The 7234-nt window shown below is 41.0% G+C and overlaps 1 protein-coding gene across 1 annotated transcript in view; it reads left to right on the top strand.

Annotated features, from left to right (window-relative positions):
- Positions 1-4286: 4286 nt before the first annotated feature.
- Positions 4287-7234, top strand: part of SLC6A13 (solute carrier family 6 member 13) — a 51692-nt gene continuing 48744 nt past the window's right edge. The window contains exon 1 of the mRNA XM_028829068.2: positions 4287-4393. The gene's annotated coding sequence lies outside the window, so the exon portion shown is untranslated. The remainder of the gene's footprint in view (positions 4394-7234) is intronic.

Raw genomic sequence — 7234 nt, 5'->3', positions numbered from 1 at the left:
ATACATATTCAAAATACCCTTTTAGCTTTTAACCTACAGCTCTGAAAGGTGGAACTATACATGTCTATAATCACCCCAGCAAGACAGAGTTCACAATGAACATAGAATTCCACTTGTACAGTTGGAGGTGTTCCCAGGTGGGCGGATTGCTTGAGGTCAGGAGTTCAAGACCAGCCTGGCCAACATGGCGAAACCTCGTCTCTACTAAAAATACAAAATTTAGCCGGGCGTGGTAGCGCCTGCCTGTAATCCTAGCTACTCGGGAGGCTGAGGCACAAGAATCAATTGAACCCAATAGAGGCGGAGGTTACAATGAGCCGAGGTCACGCCACTGCACTCCAGCCTAGGTTTCGGAGGGAGACTCTGCCTCAAAAACAAACCGAACCTGTCGCTCCCATCCTAGACCAATCTAATTGCAAGTATCTCACAGGGAGCCCAAGTATCAATGTTTTTTTGTACAGCTTTATGGAGGCATAATCTACATACCATAAAATCCACTTATTTTAATACATGATTTTAGCAAATTTAAAAGAATTGTGCAACCCTTACCACGTCATAGAAACTTCAGAATGTTTCCATCACCCACAAAGAAACTTCATGTCTCTTTGGTCAATCCCTGTTTCTACTCCCAGCCCTAGGTGACCATTAATCTGAGTCTCTCTAGAGTTGCCTTTTCTAGACCTAAACATCAGGATTTTGTTTTCTGCAGCCAGAATTGAGAACCATAGTTCTAAATGCATTATGAGAGACAATGATTTTTAAGGATTATGTATAATAAGTATGTTTTACATATTTTCATATTTATGACTCCCATCCATACAGTGAATGCATCTATCACCAGTAAGACAAAGATCATTAATTTGATAATGGAACTTAATAGACGATTCTATTATTTTCCTTTTCTACATTTTAGTATCATATTCAAAACGGCCTCCCATTCTCTCCCCAGGTTATTTTAAAACATCTCCAGTCTGCTTTTTTCCCCTTTAGCTCATAAATGAATAGTGCTGGATGATATCTTAGGAGCATTTTCCCTGAGATAATGTCTTCGGTAATGATTGCACGTATTGGTGTTGATTCCATCCTTGAAGTTATTTTCCTTTATCTTTCTCATTGGTGTTTCTTCACTAGAGGTTTTGCTGTCTGATTAACTTATCTGCCAAATAAATGGATTTTTGCTTCATAGATACACAAACATTTCTAAAACTTTTTTTGGAAAATATATTTCTTTTTTTAAAAAACAAATAACGCATGCACATTTAAAAAAAAAAAATATCCCAAAATGACCAGTTAAGATTTACTTTCAGACAACTCCGTGCATATTTACATATGCTTCTATACAACCATGTACACCTTTGCGTAAATGAGACCACACTCTACGTACTGCTTTGTAATTTGCTTCTTTCACTTAATACTGAGAACATTTGTACGTGACCATAGATATAGATTTGTATTGTTTTTAATGGCTGTATAGTTTTGCATTATACTGAATCTTAATGATGTTTAAGAGCTATGTATATTGAGGACATTATTTCTTTGTTTTGTGTTGCAAATTTTTGACCATGTTGTTATTAGTCTTTTAACCTTATTTATAGTTTTTTTTTGTTATAAAAGTTAAGTTTTATGATGTAAACTTAATCTTTTTGATTTTATAATTCCTGGTTTTCCTGATGTGCTTAGAATGACCTTCCCTACTACAAGATAATAAAAATACCTCCATGATTTTGCTTAAAACTTTTATTCTTTATATTAAATCTTTGTTACATCTTGAATTGATTGGTGTGAAGAATGCCAAGTTTCTTTATTGCTCTGTTGACTACATTTCTTAAGTTTCTTAAATGGTTTGCGTGTCTATGCATGTGTACATATAGTCATTCCAAAACCTCTAATATGCAAACACACTTTACAAATGTGTATACGTTCAGTATTTTCTCTATTTGTTATCTACTGCTGCATAACAGTATTACCACAGACTTAGCAGCTGAAAGCAACACACATGTATTGCCTCACAATTGCTGTGTCAGAAGTCAGGGCACAACTTTGCTGGTACCCTGCTTCAGGGTCTCACGAGGCTGTCATCACAGTGGTGGTCAAGGCTGTGTCATATCTGAAGTGTGAGGAAGAATCTACTTCTAAGCTCATGTGGTTGTTGGCAGCCTTTAGTTCCTTTTGGGTCATCGGAATAAGGGCCTTAGATTTTGGTTGGCCACTGGCCAGAGGTCAGCTTCAGTCCCTCGGCCTCTGCGCTTTCCCAACATGGCCACTTGCTTTCTCGAAGCTAGCAAGATCAGCTTATAATCTTACGTAACGTAAACGTGTATGTATAATCACATACATCCTGCCACCATTGCCCTATTCCATTGGCGAGAAGCAAGTCCCAGGTCCTTCCCATGCCAAGAGACAATCAGAAGGATGTGAGCACCTGGGGAGGCAGGGATCGCGGAGGCCACCTCTGATTGTGTCTGCTGTCCTCACACAGAATGTGCTGCGTCATACAAAGACTGAAGTGCCTGAGAGCATAAGCGAACTTCCTTAGGCTTAATATAGGCTGGTGCAAAAGTAATCGCAGTCAATCGCAAAGACCACAGTTAGTTTTGCATCAACCTATAAAAGTCGCTCTATCCATACTTTCCTATTCAAGTTAGATCAAAAAAGGTAAGTGTAATGTCTTTCTTTTTTAATGCTCATGAGAAGAAATGCAGTAACTTTTTACACTTGGGCTAACATTTTATAAGACTGCTGCAGTTTGAAGTATTTATAACTGCCCTTTGGCCAATATCCTGCATTCAGTAGAACAAATTTACTTCTTAGGAAAATAGAAATCTCCAAATCTTGTCAACCATGTTCTGGGTTCCTTAACTACTGATTCTCCTCTGAACACCCTCCAAATGGTTCATATCCCTTTTAATATCTATGCAAAGCATTCTCTTAGTCTTCAAATTACAATTCTGTCTGAAAGAATCAGATCTTGAATTTTAAAATTTATAGTATCCACAGTGTTAAGTATCTTTATGAATTTGTTTCCTCTCCATACATTTTTCTTCTACAGCCTGTGCTCTTGGAAGCTGTCAGCAAAAATTGGTGTAATTTCCATCCAGAAATGGAAACGTGAGGATTTCCTCATCATTGAAATTTGTCTTTTCCTGTGCATCACAAGAATCTCCGTTTTGTTCCTAGGGATGGATGCATTGGGGTTTTGTAAATTGGTAGTACGTGTGGTATGACAACATAGGAGCCAAGAGAAGAAACTGAAAGCGGAATTCAGAGTTTTAAAGTATTTCATCCCAAGTTTGTCAACTAGGAAGCAATGATTTCTTTCCAAGGTAATGATATTGCCATCGCTGCTATTGACAGGTGACTCTTCAGACTCGTTTACAACGTGGGAAGGGCGTGGATCCGTGCTGGTTCTGTGTGTTTGTTTCGCAGTTCTTGTTTGGAAGATGTTTAATATTCTAATTGCTGTAGGTTCTGTGGATTAATACATACACATCTTAAGTCATGTCTAGAATTACATAGCCCTAAGATTCTCAGGTATCCTAACGTCAACTTTTCTGTGCTTCTGTTACCACTAGGATAGTGTCTACACATTTCTAAAAGATGGCCTGCACACACACACAAAAATGTATTTTGGAAATATGTATAGATTGCCTAGTTCTATCCTGGTTTTTCTAATATTATGAATTCAGTTACCATTGTATGGCAAATTGTGACTGAGTAAAGATTTTTCTCATTTTTCAGATGGTTATAGCAGGAGGTATTAAAGCTCTAGGAGATGACAAGTGGACAGGACAGAGCGAGAAAGAAATGGTGTGCTGAGTTCACCTGAAAGCCTCAGTTCCCAAGCTATTTCTTTACTAAACTGTGTTTTTCCAAAGTTGTATCTGCACCCTCTCTGGTTTGCAAAGAGGGGACAAAAGAGGGAAATTTTATACATATAAAGTCTAAAGAAGAGAGATCTGATACCTAAGGTCAAGGTATAGGGAAGGAATAGTATATAGTGTTAGAATATTTTGATGGGTAAATATGAGAGGTTATAGAAGTTGGAATGAAATGTGAATGTCAGTGTTAGAGCCTGCCTAACAGAAATTGAAGTAGACAACAATCCCCTTTCTTCCCCCCTTTTCAAGTCACAACAGCCCTGCTTTTTTGGCTACAGAAAGCAGCTGAGGCTCAATCCCAAAGCAGCAGTAGGTTCTGGTCCAAAGTGCAAACCAAAAGAAGCAGCAGGAGGGGTGGAACAGAGTCATTACCAAAGATTGAGTACAGAATAAAGTGATCTACGAAAACGAGCATGGAAGGGCATGCTACAGGCTAAAGCCAGACTCAGGAAGGCCTGCTGTGAGGGAGAGGAAATCTACAGCCCGGCGTGGGAGAAGAGAACCATGGGGGCAGAGTAAGTGGGAAGACGGAACAGTGAGTGACCCCGGCCACATGACTCAAGGCAAAGCCATACTTTACCATTTCTTTAAAGAACCAGCGTAGGTTCCTAGCGCAGAAGCTGGCAAGGATTCCTCTTGAATTCGTGTTTGAAAAATACCCTCAGATTGAAATTACTAAACAAGATGGTAGTGTTTCTGGTTACATGGAAAGCTGAGTTCAGGGACGGATCTAGATTTTTGTAGGTACTGAAGCTTAGACAATTCGCGGAGGGTCCTCTTTATGGAAAATGGCACAAAATTAATAATTCAAAACTAGGTACAGGGGATTGGAAGGCACCCATGCAAGGGAGGGGCCCCAAAGCTTATGTTGTATTAACTGCAAGGTAAATCTGCTTGAGTGGAACAGAAGGAGGCCGGGCAGACAGATGTCCAGATCCTACGTGTGTCACTTCGTAGCTTTGGAATCTTGGGCAATTTAGTTTTCCTGTCTGTGAAACTCAATTTCTTACCTATAAAATAGGGATAATGCCAGTCTTTCTGGCTTGTCAATAAAGACTAAATGAGAGATGTATGTGAAGGTGCCTAGGGTGTGCCATAACTGCTAATATGGATGACTTCATGTGGTGCTAAGTTTTGGAAGGATGATTGTTGATGAAAAGTGAGTATTGGCCGGGCGTGGTGGTTCACACCTGTAATCCCAACACTTTGGGAGGCTGAGGCGGGTGGATCACCAGGTCAGGAGTTCGAGACCAACCTGGCCAACATGGTGAAACCTCGTCTCTACTAAAAATACAAAAATTAGCCGAGTGTGGTGGTAGGCTCCTGTAATGCCAGCTACTTGGGAAGCTGAGGCAGGAGAATCACTTGAACCCGGGAGGCAGACATTGCAGTGAGCCAAGATCGTGCCACTGCACTCCAGCCTGGGCAACAAAGAGCGAAACTTCATCTCAAAAAAAAAAAAAAAAAAGGAAAAAGAAAAGTGAATATCGGTTATTCTGGTCATTATTGTTTGGAACTCTGATTCCTGGAGGTTAAGGAAATGTTTAAAGTATCTGCTGAGAGAGCTAAGCACTCCTAGGCTTTTATCTGTATTCAGGAGATGGCAGATGGCACTCTACTGTCTTCAAGAAGCTTACAGACTAGAGGTGCGAGTCTGGGCTATCCTTATTGGCTGTTGGAATCGGGAATATAAGAACTCTTGGAATAACTGGAGTTGCTGAAGAAAGAGCTGTGGCCAGAGCAGTTAGAAGAGGGGTGATCAGACCAGCAGTCTCTTTCCTTCCAAGCCTGAGATCAGCTGTGGAAGACTCAGAGCTGACGTGAGGCCTGGGGATGGCCCAGTCTTACTCTCTTGTTTTATGCATGAAAAACAGAGTCCTAGAAAGGCAACATGGATTGCCCCAGATTATGTGGCTGATTCAGGTCATATCCAGGACTAGAATTTTGGAGTTCTTCCTACCAGGTGATACATTTTTTTCATCACACTGAACTTGGCTCTAACTCATTCTCCTTTTATGCCCCTTCTTTAGTTTTCCTTCTGCATTGTCCATGTAGCAGAACTCTATGGAAGGCCACCCTGGTCCAACAGTCAGGCTGTGGGACCTTCTTCAGGCTGCTTCTGCCTCTTAGTCTGACATGTAGGTAGAGCTCTCTCTGTTGCTGATTTCTCCATTGGTGGAAACTGCAGAGCTGAAGCGAGCGGTACTAGCAGCCAGCAGGCAGGCAGCAGAAAGGGCCCGCGAGGGAGCTTTGGACACCAGTGCTTGACAGGGATGTTTAGAACCTGGAGAGCTTCCAAAGGAGAGCAATGAAAACAGTGGGTGGGGGTGAGAAGGAAGAACTCTTAGGAAAGATAAAAGGGTTTCAGATTATTTATCTTGGAGAAGAGAAGGCTGAGAGTGGCTTTGAAAAGGAGTTTCAGAGATAAGACCAGCTGTACTACATCTTCCCTGAGGATAGACTAAGAAATTAGCTAACAGCAGCAATTAGGCTACAGAGCTTTTCAAATTTAGCTGCCTCTTAGAGACTTCCAGAGAGCTTTTTAAAAAATCTCGATGTTCCAGCTTCACCTCAGAACAATTAGAATCTTCTCTTCAGGAGTGGGCATTAAACATCGGTAATTTCTTTAATGTTTCCCGGGGTAGCCAACATGTATTTCTGATTCAGAAAATTTTAAATTTTAATCTTATGGAATAATTGGGAGGAAAATTGCCCAATGATGTCAAACTATGCTAGGAAAAAAATGCATTTTTTTTTTTTTAATGGAGGGAATAGGGGTAAGATATAACAAGAGTGGGAAAAGTTGGGATTGGGCTTAGTGTGAAGGAGGAGAATATAGGTGAGAGGTGGTGAAAACCCACGGCCAAGGCCTTGAGAACAGGTACAGGTGCCTTCCGCCCACTACAGTCACCACTTTCTGTTATGTCAGTTCACTTCTCTGAGTGTGTGTGGCTATCATGGCTGAGAAAGAGAAAAGAAGCCCCTGACAGCTGGGAATCGGACTGACATTGTCGATTAGGCTTTGTATTGCTAGGAGCTGCCCTGGTGTTCGTTCTCACATACCAGTGTCAGGCAGGGCCACTCTGTGATCATGGTGGATCCAGACACAAATAAGATCACTCTATGATGATATCTGAACAAAGACAACAACGTGAACATCGTCCAACCCACACAAATGATCAAACATCCGATGCTGGCTAACACAAGTGACTGCTCCTTCCTTAACAATCACAGCTTTTCGCTTCACTTCGTTTTTCCTGCTTTCTAGATAAAATCCATTAAGAAACCCAATTATAAAATTACTCCTACTTCCGCACAGCATCCGATCCAAAGCAAAGCCTGGCTTCCTGAAGCCT

Source organism: Macaca mulatta, chromosome 11, assembly GCF_049350105.2.
Source record: "Macaca mulatta isolate MMU2019108-1 chromosome 11, T2T-MMU8v2.0, whole genome shotgun sequence".
NCBI lineage: Eukaryota > Metazoa > Chordata > Mammalia > Primates > Cercopithecidae > Macaca > Macaca mulatta.
The sequence above is the reverse complement of the archived record's forward strand: the minus strand, read 5'-3'. Positions and strand labels throughout refer to the sequence as shown.